The following is a 14,833-nucleotide window of genomic DNA, read 5'->3' as shown; positions in this document are numbered from 1 at the left end:
CGGACCCGAGCGTTAGCGAGCGACCAGCAGCGCCGGCGTCCTCCCCGCCTGCGACAACTTGGCGTCACGAACTGGATTGAACGCATCTACTTACCAGTAGAAGTGCGCCTTGTGATCTCCGCCGGCGGCATCCAGCCAAAAATTTTGAAGCGCCGCCATTTTGGCGTGAAAATCTCCCGCTCAAGCGTCTTCTCCGAGCAGGGAAGGCGCGAAAGCAAAGCCCCGCCCCCAACAAACGGAAGTGCTGAAGAGAACCAAGGGGGGGGCGGGTATGTGTCTGCCTAATGTAGCCGAGGCTATAAAAGCGGGGACGCCAGGACTCTGCAAACATTTGGTTCCTGGAACACTGCTGCGCACGATGTTCCGTCCGTCCGGCACCGCGGAAAGCCCCGAGCCCACGCCAGGAACAGCGGCGTGGGTGGAAGCCCGGACCGCACAAATGTGATGCCGCCTTCAAGCCCAGGTCCGGTTCTTGATGGAGCGCTGGATGGCCGAGATGGAGGAAGTGGCGGCGGCCGTGTGGAGACGCGAGGTGGAGGCAGAGTTGGAAGAGCGGGTAAGCGACCCACGCCCCTGTGTTCGAGAAGGACCTGCCGCTGCGGCTGAGGGGCCCGGTCTGCGCCCGCTCACCCTCCTGCCTCCTCCGCCATCCGTACCGGTTGCTGTTGCCCCTCCGCTTGGTCCGCTACCCCCAACACCCATAGCGGAATCCAACCCGTCCGCCCTAGAGGACCGGTCTGGGGGCGTTGTTCGGGAACGGCCTGTGTCCCTCCCACTGCCATGGAAGGCCCCGCGGGAAGTAGCCGTCCGCAACAAGAAACCGTTGGCCCCTGAAGTAGCCGCACCCTAGACCGTCCCGGCTCCGGCAGTCCGCCCGGCCGTGGAAGAACTGGCCGCTGCCGGCCCGAAGGCCCAGCCGGTGAGGCCAACTGTCCCTGAATCCCCCGCCTTGGCTGAGGCTGCGCCGGGCCGCCACTGCACAGCAACCCCCACGAGAGAGTACCGGTAGTGACCGGTGTGGGCGCGGTCCAGCGGGGCCTGACCCGGGCGCAGGGGTCTGCCAACGCCCCTTATTGGGACAGGGAACCAAACCCGTTGGGCTGGGAGATTGCCGCCAGAGAGCAGCAGAGGGCCGAAGTAATGGCGCGAGTGATTAAAGAAAAAGATGCACTCCATCATGCCACCTTTCGGGTGAGGGCCCGGTGTACGAAGGCCAAGTCCGACAGTTTGACACGCGGAGAGGGTTCAGATTCATATATGAGCCGGGCCTGGAGGCCGAAGTGTTTGTGGCCCGCCGCGATGTCAACTCACATCTTCCCATCTTCGCGATCTATTGCCGGGCGACCTGGTGACTTACACCCGCCACTGTGGGGAGAGGGGCTGGTTCGCCCTGGACGTTAAGCAAAGGAAGAGCCGTGGTGAGCAGTTGCGGCCCCAGCCCCCTCCTCCTCCACCAAGCCGTCCAGATGTTGAGTTGGAAGAGGTCCTAGACGAGTACGACCTCAAGTAGTGGCAGTGGTCCTCCGTTGCAAGCAAGTTGTCCCCCGTTGGGACCCTCAGCAGTTTAAATGAATGACAAAAATCAACCAAAGAGATCATCTGATTATCTGTGTGATTATTCCGGCCGCTGACGGCAAGTAGTCCCCGGAGGGACTCTCTGTGTTTTCCCCACCCACATGAGGAACTACTCATGGACATGGCCGAGAACTGGCAGGCCACCCATGAACTTGTGGGTTTGTAAATAAGTGTTGGGATGGAAACCGTTGCTCCAGAGAGGCAGATTGGAGAAAGGGCCCGCAGCAGAGTAGGCTGGGGCCCGGCCACCACCAGGACCGGTGGCCATCCTCCGGGGGTCAGGGGTCCCCCTGGACGTGGGGTCTCCTGAAGTGACAGCCGGGTGCGAGTAACCGTTCCCGTTCGGGTAGCCTGAACCTGGACTGGGGTCAAGGGGTGCTGCCCACTTCTTAGGGGCAGCATCAGGGCTAGGTTGCTTGGGTGGGAGAGCGGAAGACATCCGTCCGTCCGTCCGTTATTATTAAAAATGTGTTTTATATGTGCAACGTTCAAGTGTCCTACAAAAATGCTTATGTTTGAAATGTTTACATGTTATTTATGTTTTTACAGTTTTGAAAAATAAAACCGGTGATGGACGAGCAGCCCGCGGACGGTCTGCATTTCACCAAGGGGGATTGTGGCGCCCTGGACTAGCCAGGTCGTCACAGGTAACATACATACACCCCCACACACCCATTAGACAGTAACATTAGCTAAACATAAAACCCTTGTTGCCTCCCTCCAGGGTCTGATGTCCACACCAGGTGGGGCGGAGCCAAGCGGTTGGCCCCACCCACCGAGGAGTTCACAGGCCTGGAGGCGGGAGAAGTGTCAGAGTAGTTTTGGAGTTTGAAGTGTGAGGAGTAAACACTTGGGTGTCTGGGTTTGTGGCCCAGGCACTGACAGCAAGGTTGGCAGACGGTGGTGGCCGTCTGCAGGAGTGGTGAAGCAGCGCAGAACCGTAGGACCGGGGTCGGGTGTTGGCCCGCCGGTACCGACCGGGGAGCGAAGTGAAGCCAGCACACACAGGCAGGGCCATCGGACCCCGACCAGGCTTGGAGCCGCCGACAATAGTCAAATCCGAGTGTGACCGGAACCCCAGGGGTTTCCTAACAGCCAAAAACCCGATAGAAGGCAACCGCCCACACCATGAGGGTATACAGCTACCGCCTAAGGCTAGAGACCCAAGGGCCAGTGCCTGCGGGCAAACGGGCTCCTCCGTCATCCATACACCGGGGAGCGGACTACCGTTGGGGATCCATCGTAGTCAAACAAGTACATCAAGGTGCAGGGAAAGACAGCCGCCATCACCTGTCCGGGGAGAGACACTACAGCTGGCTGCGGGACCCGTCCATCCAGCCGTTTGGTTTACCGAGGACTTTGTACATCTCTTGCTGAGTGAGTACACCCGTGCCATCCGGCACCGCGCCGCGCTGCCCCTGCAACCCTGCACCTCACCAACCCTGCCTCCCCGTCACACCACCGGGCCCCGGGACCACCGACCCCTACCCACAGAGGGGGAAAACAACATCCCAGCTGCTCCCTACCATTGCTCCCGGGATCCCCGTCAACAGCAGCGGTGGTGCCCACCTTCACCATAACCCGTGGGTGGCATCATGGACTAAATCCCCCAAACCAACCACCCCTTTAACTCACGGGCGAGAAGCGCCGCTCGAGTCCCCGGATCCGGCCCACCGCTCGAGCCACCGAGCAGCAGCAGCCGCAGCAGCGCCGGACCCGAACAGTAGTGAGTGACCAGCAGCAGCAGCGGCATCCTCCCCGCCCGCGACAGCAGCGCTTCCACATTGCTATTGTAATGATGTCTTCATTAAAATGGCTCATGAGTCAGCGCATTCGTGACCATGATCTTGGGCACTATTTTATTGAAGACACTGTGGAGAAGACTATGAGGCAGATTTAATTATTTTTTTCTTCTGCACATGCGCCCATGATGCTCATAGTCTGCTCAGCAGTGTCTTCAATAAAATGGTGCCAGAGAGCATGGTACATGCATGTGCTTACTCCGGTGCCATTTTAATGAAGACATCACTATGCTGCCAATGTGCTTGTGCCACCAGCAGTGGTAATGGCGGCACGTGCGCATTGGCACAGTAATTCGGTCTTCATTAAAATGGTGCCAAAGTCCGCGCATGCGCATACCATGATTTCTGGTGCCATTTTATTGAAGACACTGTGGTGAAGACTATAAGAGGCTTCGGCACGTGAACAGATTTTTTATTTTTTTTCAACTGAGCACGTGCTCCTGCTGCTCATAGTCTTCAGCACAGAGTCTTCAATAAAATGGTGCTCGAGTTTGCAGTATGCGCATGCGCGGACTCTGGCGCCATTTTAATGAAGACAAAATTACTGTGGCAATACACACGAGCCGCCAACAACAGCAATGGCAGTGCGGCGCGATATTCAAATAAAGAAAAAGTGGCAAGCCAGGAGGACATCTGAGGTGGAATAAACATCGAGGACCCAACCCACAAAGGCCCATCCCCATTGCACCTACCAATCAAAGTGGAGTACATTTCTGCAACTTTGATTAAACATATTTAATCAACCAAGCATCCGATCTTTCTAAAACAGGTATGCCTGGATTCAACATTTAGTGCCAGTATGCCTCTACCTTTAGTTCATATTGCAAAATCCTGGTGGTTGGTCCTCTTTAGGCTATGTGCGCACTTACCGGATTTTGCCGCGGATTTTTCGCGGATTTGCTGCATGTTTCGCTGCAGAAAATGTTCATAACATCTCTGCAGTGAATCACCAGCAAATCCTATGGAGAAAAAAAATCCTGTGCGCACTGGGCGGAATTTGACAGCTGCTTGTTTTGCTGCGGGAATCCCACAGCAAAAACAAGTGCATGTCACTTCTTTTCCGCACATCGCTGCGGGATTTCCCTCCATTGACTCAATGTTAATCATGAAATCCCGCAGGGAATAACGCAGGCAGCAAATTCTGTGCGGTTCACTGCGTTTTCCTGCGTTATTCCCTGCGGTATTTCGCGGTTTACCTCCAGTAATGTGCATCACTTGCTTGCGGTTTTGCAGGGAAGTGATGTCATTACAGGAAGAGGAAGCCGTGCAGAGTAAACACAAACACAGATCACAGACACACACATCACAGACATAGAACACATCACAGACACATAGAACACACATAGAAAGAAAACGGAAATATAGAAAACAAAGCACGTGGGCTCCGCTGCATATTTACCTTCCAGCCGAGGTAAGCACACAGCGGCGGCCCGGTATTCTCAGGCTGGGGAGGGAGAGGGGCAGGGATAATGTCCCCTGCCTCACTCCCCCTCCCGCAGCCGAGAATATCAGCCGCAGCTGCCCCGGCATTGTCGCATGTATTATGCGACAATACCGGCGTGTCCTCGGCTCTTCTTGCCACCGTGTAGCAGTGGTGGCAAGGTAATACAAGGGGTTAATGGTGATGGGGGACCACCGCCATTAACCCCAGGCTTGATCATGGCAGCGTCTATGTGACAGCTGACATGATCAACCCGTAAGTAAAGTGAATAAAACACACACACAGAAAAATCCTTTATTTTAAATAAAACAAACAAGCCTCATTCACCATTTTATTAACCCCCCCCAAACAAATCTCCGGCGTAATCCACAGGGTCCTGCACTGCTGACATCCAGCCGCGACTGTCACAGACACAGGCTGAATGCAGCAGACAGCAGAGGTAATTACCGGTCATTTCCCACGGCCGGTAATGTGAACTCACTGCCGACCGTGGGAAATGCAGCCATCTGTCATCTATCTATCCTTCTATCTATCCCTCTGTCTGTCTATCTATCTATCCCTCTATCTATTCTTCTGTCTATCTACTATCTCAGAATTAAAGGACTTTTTTTTTTTTTTTTTTTTCTTCAATGTGCTTTATTGCATTGAATGCAATACAGCACATCCCAACCCGCACGCGGCAAAACCGCGGCAATACCGCGAATAATACCGCGGTAAAACCGCGGCAAACCGCGGCAAACCGCATGCGGTTTTCGGATGCGGTTTCCCGCGGTTTTTTACCGCGGGTGCGGTAATCTTTGAGGACATGCGGAATTTTCACAAGAAAATTCCATTTCCCAGTGCGCACAGAGCCTTAAGCAGGTTCTGTCACCATAGGAATCATGGTTAAATAGGAAGTAAATGAATAAACAAAAAATGTTAAGAGTGAACCCACAGAGCCTGTTTGCAGAGTGCTCACACATAGCCTTTTTTTAAAAGTACCGCTACAGAGTACTCCCACAGAGCCTGGTGCAGAGTGCCCCCACAGAGCCTGGTGCAGAGTGCCCCCACAGAGCCTGGTGCAGAGTGCCCCCACAGAGCCTGGTGCAGAGTGCCCCCACAGAGCCTGGTGCAGAGTGCCCCCACAGAGCCAGGTGCAGAGTGCGCTCACAGAACCTGGTGCAGAGTGCGCACACAGAGCCTGGTGCAGAGTGCTCACACAGAGCTTTTTTGCAGAGTACCCCTACAAAGGCCTTTTACTGAAATACTCTTCCCACTTCTCCAGTATAATCTTTCAATTATATTACTCTGCAACAAAGCAGAATACCCACACTATATAGAATATTGCTTTGATTATCTCACACAGGTCAAGATTTTATTCTATATTATCCATTGTAAAAGTAACACATGAAGAAACTACAGTAAGGGTATGTGCACACGTTTCATATTTGAAACAAATTATTCTGCTGCAAAAAGCTGACTGTTGGACGTATAAACTGAGCAGAAAATACAGCTGTTTAGGCTGGGGACACACGGCATTAATGTGAGTCAATGGCATGACACTCGGCTCTCGCTCTGCTTGGCTGTACACCGAGTGTCATGCCATTGAGATGCAATCCTGCGATCGCAGCACAGCTTTGGCGGGTGCTGTGGAGGAGAGGGAGGGACTAATCTCCCTATCTCCTCCACTGTCAGCTGATGCGATTCTCGCATTGCACTCGCGTTAAACTTGTGCAATGCCATGTTTCTCTTGCACCCCTAGACTTGTATGGGTGTGAATGAAAACTAATCGGATTCCACCTGCAGCATGCTGCGATTATTTTCTTGCTCCGATTAGGGCTGATATAAAAAATAACTCATGGGAGCGTTTTTCTCACCGTGTGTGCTCAGCCTTTGGCTGGAGTCACACTAGCATATGGCATCTGATGTGAGAGCATCGGATGCAATATACTAATGACCCCTTGCTCAGGCTCTGCTGCGAGCGTGAGCCGAGTGTCATGCGATTGTGACCTGATCTTGCAATCGGGTCACAGCTGTGAATCTGAGGGCGGGCGCTGCAGAGGAGAGAGAGGGGTTAATCCCCCCATCTCCTCCATTGTTAGCCTGTGTGTATATTGCACTGCAGTGCGATAACATCCGAGTGCAGTCCGATGTTTCTTTCGGACCCATTTACTTGAATGGGTGCGAGTGATATGGCTCTTGCAGAAAATCGCAGCATGTTGTGACTTTTCTCGCATCCAGAATCTGGATGAGAAAAGCTGACCAACTGCTCTCCCTCATTGACTAACATCGGTCAGAATGCAATGCGAGATTTTCTCGCATTGCACTCGGCCGTTTTTCATGCTCATATGAGTGTGCCCTTATGCTGAATTTTTCATGTGTTTTTGAAGCGGTTTTTTTTGCTTTTTTTTCCTGTTCATTTCAATAGGTGAAACATGCACAAAGACACTGATAAAACTGATCTGAAAAAAATCATTGAAGGTTCTAATCTGCGAGGAAAAAATAACCAGCATGTGCATGAGATTTCATAAACCAAATTGTCACATTGTGAAAGACTGTTTTTCTACGACAAAAACAGGGGGGAAAAAGGCTGCAAAACAAAAGCAAAATGTGATCAAGCCCTAAAGGCCACTTTACACATAGCGATATCGCTAGCGATGTCGCTGGTGAAAGCACCCACCCCCGTCGGTGGTGCGTCACGGGCAAATCACTGCCCGTGGCGCACAACATTGCTAGGACCCGTCACACGTACTTACCTGCCTAGCGACGTCGCTGTGGCCAGTGAACCGCCTCCTTTCTAAGGGGGAGGTTCGTTTGGCGTCATAGCGGCGTCACTAAGCAGCCGCCCAATAGAAGCGGAGGGGCGGAGATGAGCGGCCAGAACATCCCGTCCACCTCCTTCCTTCCTCATTGCCGGCGGCCGCAGGTACGATGTTGTTCCTCGTTCCTGAGGTGTCACATGTAGCGATGTGTGCTGCCGCAGGAACGATGAACAACCTGCGTCCTGCAGCAGCAACGATAATTGGAATTAAAACGACGTGTCAACGATCAGCAATTAGGTGGGTATTTTTGATCGTTAACAGTCGTTCCTGCGTTTCACACACAACGACGTCGCTAACGAGGCCGGATGTGCGTCATGAATTTCGTGACCTCAACGACATCTCGTTAGCGGTGTCATTGCGTGTAAAGCCTCCTTAAGTCATATTTTACTTCTATTCTTACTTGTACATAATATTATCACTTTCTTTTAAGAAAACTGACTGCCATATTAGTTCTATAACTACACATATGAAAAATAACAAAAGTTGAGAGTCCTCAGTGATTGATAGCTTTAATGGCAAACTGAAAAGGTGATAAGCAATAACAGCTTTTGAGACTACTCAGGTCTCATCATCAGGCTCAGTATAACACAAAATCTGAAAGGTCACATATCTATACATAAAAGTGACATGAAGCAGAGCAATTAGTATGGGAAGGGGAAACACAGTTGTGGCAGTAAATATTGGAGCAGATCATGGATAAGGTGTGTTAAAGTTTTATTGTCCGCTGATTGAGATATGATCCATGGTGGTGATGTCTATACCAGGTCATGTAAAGGACAAATTTGTCATATATTCCCAATAATTCCATTGATAGTACTAGAGTGGACATACTGCATTCCAGTTGCCTTTATAACTGTGAAGTATCCTGTAATCTGTTATGCATATTGAAATGAATGGAACTAATGACAGATTAATACCAACCTGCTAAAAAGGGGTTAAAATTGAATCCGCAAAAAATAGAAGTAATTCTCATAAATCTGATCAGCATACACAGCCAGACAGCATTTCAATATCAGATTATGTACAGGCAGCATCTCCCAGATAAGTGGATGCCAGGTAATATTAATATACCAAGGTTACAGCAAGATACAATCTACAGGATATTGTGTGTCTTGGGTATTGTTGTTTCGGGTCCAGGGTCGGATGAATCATTTAATAAAGAAGTTGGAATAAATTTAATGATGCCAATACCTTTGGAAACAGCCACCAAAATTTGCATTGTAGACGGATCTTCTTGGGAAGGGTGGCATGAAGATGATGCATATACATAATACATGGTGTTCTCAAAACATTTTATATAGCATGAGGTCTGGGTAAGTGGACAATTTTGGGTTTGGAGATTGTGTGTAATCATTTTCCCACTACACCCAAGATCTAAAAGGTGAATCCACTACATCTTCTAGCATCCCACACATTGTGAGAGAACTGGAATCAATACTATATGGTACTGACCTAATTATACAACTACCACACTTACAATATCATATACTTATGATCTGGTGCCCACCATGCACCAATTTAGGAAATTCCTCTGCCCATATGATAATACTATATATATATGATATGACGTTTTCTGCCAAGGCTAAAGTACAATAATGTATAAATATAAAAGAAAAAACCTAAAACATTTCTCCCGGGATGAAATAAAATGCCCCTCCTATTAATCTTTCCTGTAAGAAGTGTATTTATAGATTACCGAGAAACAAATCGGTAAACTACCTGGCGCTGCCCATGGAGCTTAGTGAACCAGGCCAAGCATATTGATTGGAATTACCTGATTATACAATAAATCAGATACAGAGAAGATGTGATTCCTACCGGATGTAAGGAGGAATGAATTCCACAGTTCTGGGAAATCCACCTTTTTATTGCTGAGGTGCCATTGAGAGAGGTCCTTCAGAGGGTGCCGTGCCCCGAGCAAATCACAAGCCTGAGATTAAGAGTACAGCTCTTGAGAACCAAGCGGATCATCCCAGTGTAATAGCATATCCAGGCATCACCGGGATACGAGGAATGGGAGAGTCCATCAGCCTGTATGGCACACACATAAAACAAGCACTGAGGCTCAGGGGAGGCAGGGACTGGAGGAGCAGATGGAGGAGGGGAGGAGGATTGCTAACATGACAGATGTGATGACTTTTAAGTTAAAGAGAGAAGGGATAATGCACAGTACACTGAGCAGGGCTACAACATGGAAGTTAATGGGAAAATTAACAATTGCTGTTATACAATATTTATATTAACATGACTTTACATTAGATACATTTCCAGCAGAAATTGCAGGCAATGAGTATTTAATACCACCGCAGAATAAGGCTTCGGTATAAGAGATCATTGCAGTGTAATTGGGTCAAGTCAATATCTATATCTTCTATAATTGTTACTTGTTTGTATATGTTTATGTACATGATATGTATATGTATATGAGCCTCCTGAATTGTAAAGCGCTGCGGAATATGTTGGCGCTATAGAAATAAAGATTATTAATATTATTATTATCTATCTATTGTGATCAGGCAGGTAAAATTCAATATTTTCTTGTCTCATCGATAACAAGAAATTGCCTGTACTCTTGTAAAATTGGGGTTGAACTGTTTTTTAAAAAAATCTTTCATTTCAAAATCATAAATGAACATTATCGCTACGCCAGCTTCACATGCACTCACCTGTCCTGCGACGTCGCTCTGGCCGGCTATCTGTCTCCTTCCTAAGGGGGCGGGTCGTGCAGCGTCATAGCGATGTCACACGGCAGGCGGCCAATAGCAGCGGAGGGGTGGAGATGAGCGGGACGTAAACATCCCGCCCACCTCCGTCCTTCCGCATTGCAGCCGAGACGCAGGTAGGAGATGTTCCTCGCTCCTGCGGCTTCACACACAGCGATGTGTGCTGCCGCAGGAACGAGAAACAACATTGTACCTGTCGCTGCACCGGCATTATGGAAATGTCGGACCCTACACCGATGATACGATAACGATGCTTTTGCGCTCGTTAATCGTATCAAAAAGGATTTGCACACTACGATATCGACTGCGACGCCAGATGTGCGTCACTTTCGATTTGACCCCACCGACATCGCACCTGCGATGTCGTAGTGTGCAAAGCCCCCCTAAGGCTAGGGTCACACGGGGATTACTGTGATCCCCTCGCATGACACTCGGCTCACGCTGGCAGTACAGCAGAGCTGAGTGTCATGCGAGTGTCCCTGCGACTGAGGTCCGATTGTGCGAGCGGATCTCAGCTGTGGGGGGGCGGTCCGGCACTGAGGAGGGGCGGACTGGTGCTGTGGAGGGGAGGGAGGGATTTATCTCCCTCTCTCCTCCGTAACCAGCTATTGCCATTCTCGCCCTGCACTCATGGTACACCGGTGTACCGCGAGTGCAGTGCGATTTTTTTCTCGCCCCACAGACTTGAATGGGTGCGAGAGAAAACTGGATCGCATTACAGTTACAGCATGCTGAAATTGTTTTCTCTGTCCGATTAGGGCTGAGAAATAATCGCTCTTGTGTGCTGACACATAGGCTAATATTGGTCCAAGTGGAATGCGATTTTATTATCGCACTCCACTTACACTGATTTTCATGCCGTGTGGCTTAGGCCTTAGGGCCCTGTCACACTAAACAACTTACCAGCGATCCCAACAACGATACAACCTGATAGGGATCACTGGTAAGTTGCTAGGAGGTCGCTGGTGAGATGTCACACTAAGCGACGCTCCAGTGATCCCACCAGCAACCTGACCTGGCAGGGATCGCTGGAGCGTCACTACACGTGGAAGCATGCTGCGCTTGGTAACTAAGGTAAATATCGGGTAACCAACCCGATATTTACCTTGGTTACCAGCGCACACCGCTTAGCGCTGGCTCCCTGCACACCTAGCCACAGTACACATCGGGTTAATTACCCGATGTGTACTCTGATACGTGTGCAGGCAGCAAGGAGCCGGCTTCTGCGGACGCTGGTAACCACGGTAAACATCGGGTAACCAAGAAGCCCTTCCCTTGGTTACCTGATATTTACCTTCGTTACCAGCGTCCGCCGCTCTCACACTGCCAGTGCCGGCTCCCTGTTCCCTGCACACAGCCACAGTACACATCGGGTTAATTACCCGATGTGTACTCCAGCTACGTGTGCAGAGAGCAGGAGCCGGCACTGACAGCTGAGAGCGGCGGACGCTGGTAACGAAGGTAAATATCGGGTAACCAAGGGAAGGGCTTCTTGGTTACCCGCTGTTTACCGTGGTTTCCAGTGTCCGCAGAAGCCGGCTCCCTGCTCACTGCACATTCAGTTGTTGCTCTGTCGCTGTCACACACAGCGATCTGTGCTTCACAGCGGCAGGGCAACAACTAAAAAATGGCCCAGGTCATTCAGCAACAACCAACGACCTCACAGCAGGGACCAGGTTGTTGCTGGATGTCACACTAAGCAACATCGCTAGCAAGTTGTGCATCAGCAGCAATGTTGCTAGCGATGTTGCTTAGTGTGACGGTACCTTTATTCCTGCAGTGATAATATCTTCCTGATAAATCACTGATAGTACTGAAACAACAATCCACAGACTAAAGCCTCATTCATACTGTATGTGCTCCACATGTCTGTGTTGTTCACCGTGTCTGTGCAAAACTCATGTCCATTTTTCTGATGAAAACTGCCAATACAAGTCTATGAGTTCATGAAAAAACCATACAGTAGACAGAGGGCATCCGTGTGCCATTTGTGTGCTGTCATTGCAAAAGATAGAATTAGTGTTGCAATTTATTAATTTATTTATACATCTGTGAAAAACACTGATGACACTGATGGTAAAAACAAACATGGACCGTACACTGATGGCACAGTAGTCCAAAACAATGATGACTCAGAACCATTTTTTTCACATACCTGTTTAAACATGGACGTGTGAATGAGGCCTAATAAGTGACACATCCCTGGAAAAAGAATCTCAATGCCTAGCTTATGCTGCTCTCTGATTATAAAGCAAAAAAACTACTGGCAGATTCCCTTAACCCCTTCATGAACTTGGACATACCGGTACATCCTGGGTGTCGGGGACTTCCCGACCAAGAAAGTACTAGTACATTCTGGTGATCACGGGGGCACAGAAGCTGTGACCCCCCGCAATTGCATTCGGGGGCACAGTTTTAAAGACAGCCGAGGCCTAGCTCTCACAGCCAGGCATGGTGCCCGAGCCATCCATGACTGCTTAGCTCCTAAATGCCGAGATCGATATCAATTGCGACACTTAAAGAATTGGGAGAGTGATTACGCTCCCTCTCCCCTCCAATCAGTGCGCCCGCAATGTGATCGCGAGGGCCCGATCGTCCCCATGGTGACCCAATGTCATCATGACGACCAGCGAGTCAGCCAGCTATGAAAAACCTCAGGCATCATGATCCCTGATACCTCCTAAGAGCAGCCCTGACTATACCGTACTATACAGTGAAGCTGCAATCAAAGCAGTGAAAGGTAATGTCTCATATAGGGACTAAGTAAAAAAGTTTGTGATGCAAAAAAAATTTGTTTTGAAAAAAAAGTGTTTTTAGCATGATAGAAAAGCCCAACCTAAGGAAAGCAATGTAAACCTGGTATCACTGTAATCGTACTGACCTGAAAAATAAAGCCGCCATATTACTTATACCACACAGTGTACCATGTAAAAACATAAATAAAGCCAACTGCTGTTGATTTGCTTGTTTTGCCTCCCAAAGATTGCAATAAGGCAAGGCTCACATTTATCCTGCCTTTTACGCTGAGTTCATACACTGGAGATTATGTGTAAATCTCTGAAAATCATGATTCCAATAAAATTTGCAACAGAAGATTCACAATAGTGAGGCAGAGGGAGTCACTTTGACCTGCCATCTGACCTGTGGTCTTTCAATATCCATCTTTTTACTCATCCTTTTAGGTGTGCATAAAAGTGCGGTCAACAACAGTTTTGTTCACCTTTGAAAAGATGGACACAGCTGGACAGAGACCAAACAGAATCCACAATAACTCTGCTGCCTCATTAGTAAATGGATCCATTGGGGGTTTCATCTGAATCATGTATTTTATAGCTGTAGATGGAAACTGTAATGTATGTGCTCAGTACAGAGCATACAAAGGATAAATGTGAACTGATCCAAAATGTGCTGTGCCCCAAATTGCCACCAAATAGCATTCAACTCATCCTACAAAAATATGAGTCTCTACTCAGGTCTGTCATCTGTTAACAGAAATATAGGGGGTTTTCATGTTACTGGTAGCACAAAGGCTCTGGAAAGGTGGTATGGCTACCCCCCTCACAAAAACAAAATCCAGCAAAATCTGCGCTCCCAAATCCAAATGTCCCCCACTCCCTCTTTAGCCCCGCAATGTGCCTAAACCGTAATTCATGTCCACATTTGGCATTGTTGTAGTGAGGAAGTGCACTTAATTTACCGGATGTGTGTCTACAAAAGCACAAGCTGGCCACAATGTAGGGCACTACAATGTTCTGGGCATGACAAAGAGTTATTTGCAATTTTTAATTCTGCAAAATTCACTGCATTTGACTCCCTGGATGTTATCCAGAGACTAAATTGTCACTACACCCCTCTATGAACTCCCAGAGGGTTGTAATTTCCAAAATGTGGTAACTTTATGACGCCCTGCACTAGTCAGGTCGTCACAGGATTCTGCACAATCTTTCTCTCTCCGTGCAGGGCTCAACCCCCCCATGTTTCTGGGTCCCCACCTTGCGGTACTGCCTCCACCAGCATCCACAAATCCCAGTTACACCACGCACCACACCCTGTCAGGCACACCAGTGGGCTGCTAAGCTGGAATAAGGCCGCCCACCTAGGGGTCAGACAGGGAGGTGGGAGGTGACAAGTCAGTTGAGTGGTAGCCCTCTAGCTGTGAGGAGCTCGGAGGAAGCTGGGAGTTGGAGCTCCCAGGGGAAAAGGAGACTACGTCACAGACGGTGGTCTGGACCGGGAAGAGTCGGAGACCCAGTCGCGGGAGATTGGGACTGGGTGCTTGGCTAGTCTTGGAGGATAGCCAGCAGCCGCAGTTCAATAGCCGGGCTGGAACCGAAGGCAAGTCGGGGAACATGGACCCTAGGTCGGGGAGAAGCTTCAAGCAACCCGGCAATTAACCTCCAGAGGACAGGGCGTATATGGACTGTTCCCACGAAGCTCAGAGATCGGGGGCACTAGCGCAACGAGGGGGATAGGTCTTTCCAAGCAAAGCAG

The 14,833-nt window shown here is 49.5% G+C and overlaps 1 protein-coding gene across 2 annotated transcripts in view; it reads right to left on the bottom strand.

Annotated features, from left to right (window-relative positions):
• Positions 1-14,833, bottom strand: part of SV2B (synaptic vesicle glycoprotein 2B) — a 214,984-nt gene that overhangs the window by 130,418 nt on the left and 69,733 nt on the right. The window contains exon 1 of one of the 2 annotated variants that reach the window (XM_075345963.1): positions 9,438-9,681. The exons of the other annotated variant lie outside the window; for it this stretch is intronic. The gene's annotated coding sequence lies outside the window, so the exon portion shown is untranslated. Of the gene's footprint in view, positions 1-9,437; positions 9,682-14,833 lie in introns of those variants that run through there. 2 annotated transcript variants of the gene reach the window in all.

The sequence above is a fragment of the Anomaloglossus baeobatrachus genome, chromosome 4 (genome assembly GCF_048569485.1).
Source record: "Anomaloglossus baeobatrachus isolate aAnoBae1 chromosome 4, aAnoBae1.hap1, whole genome shotgun sequence".
NCBI lineage: Eukaryota > Metazoa > Chordata > Amphibia > Anura > Aromobatidae > Anomaloglossus > Anomaloglossus baeobatrachus.
The sequence above is the reverse complement of the archived record's forward strand: the minus strand, read 5'-3'. Positions and strand labels throughout refer to the sequence as shown.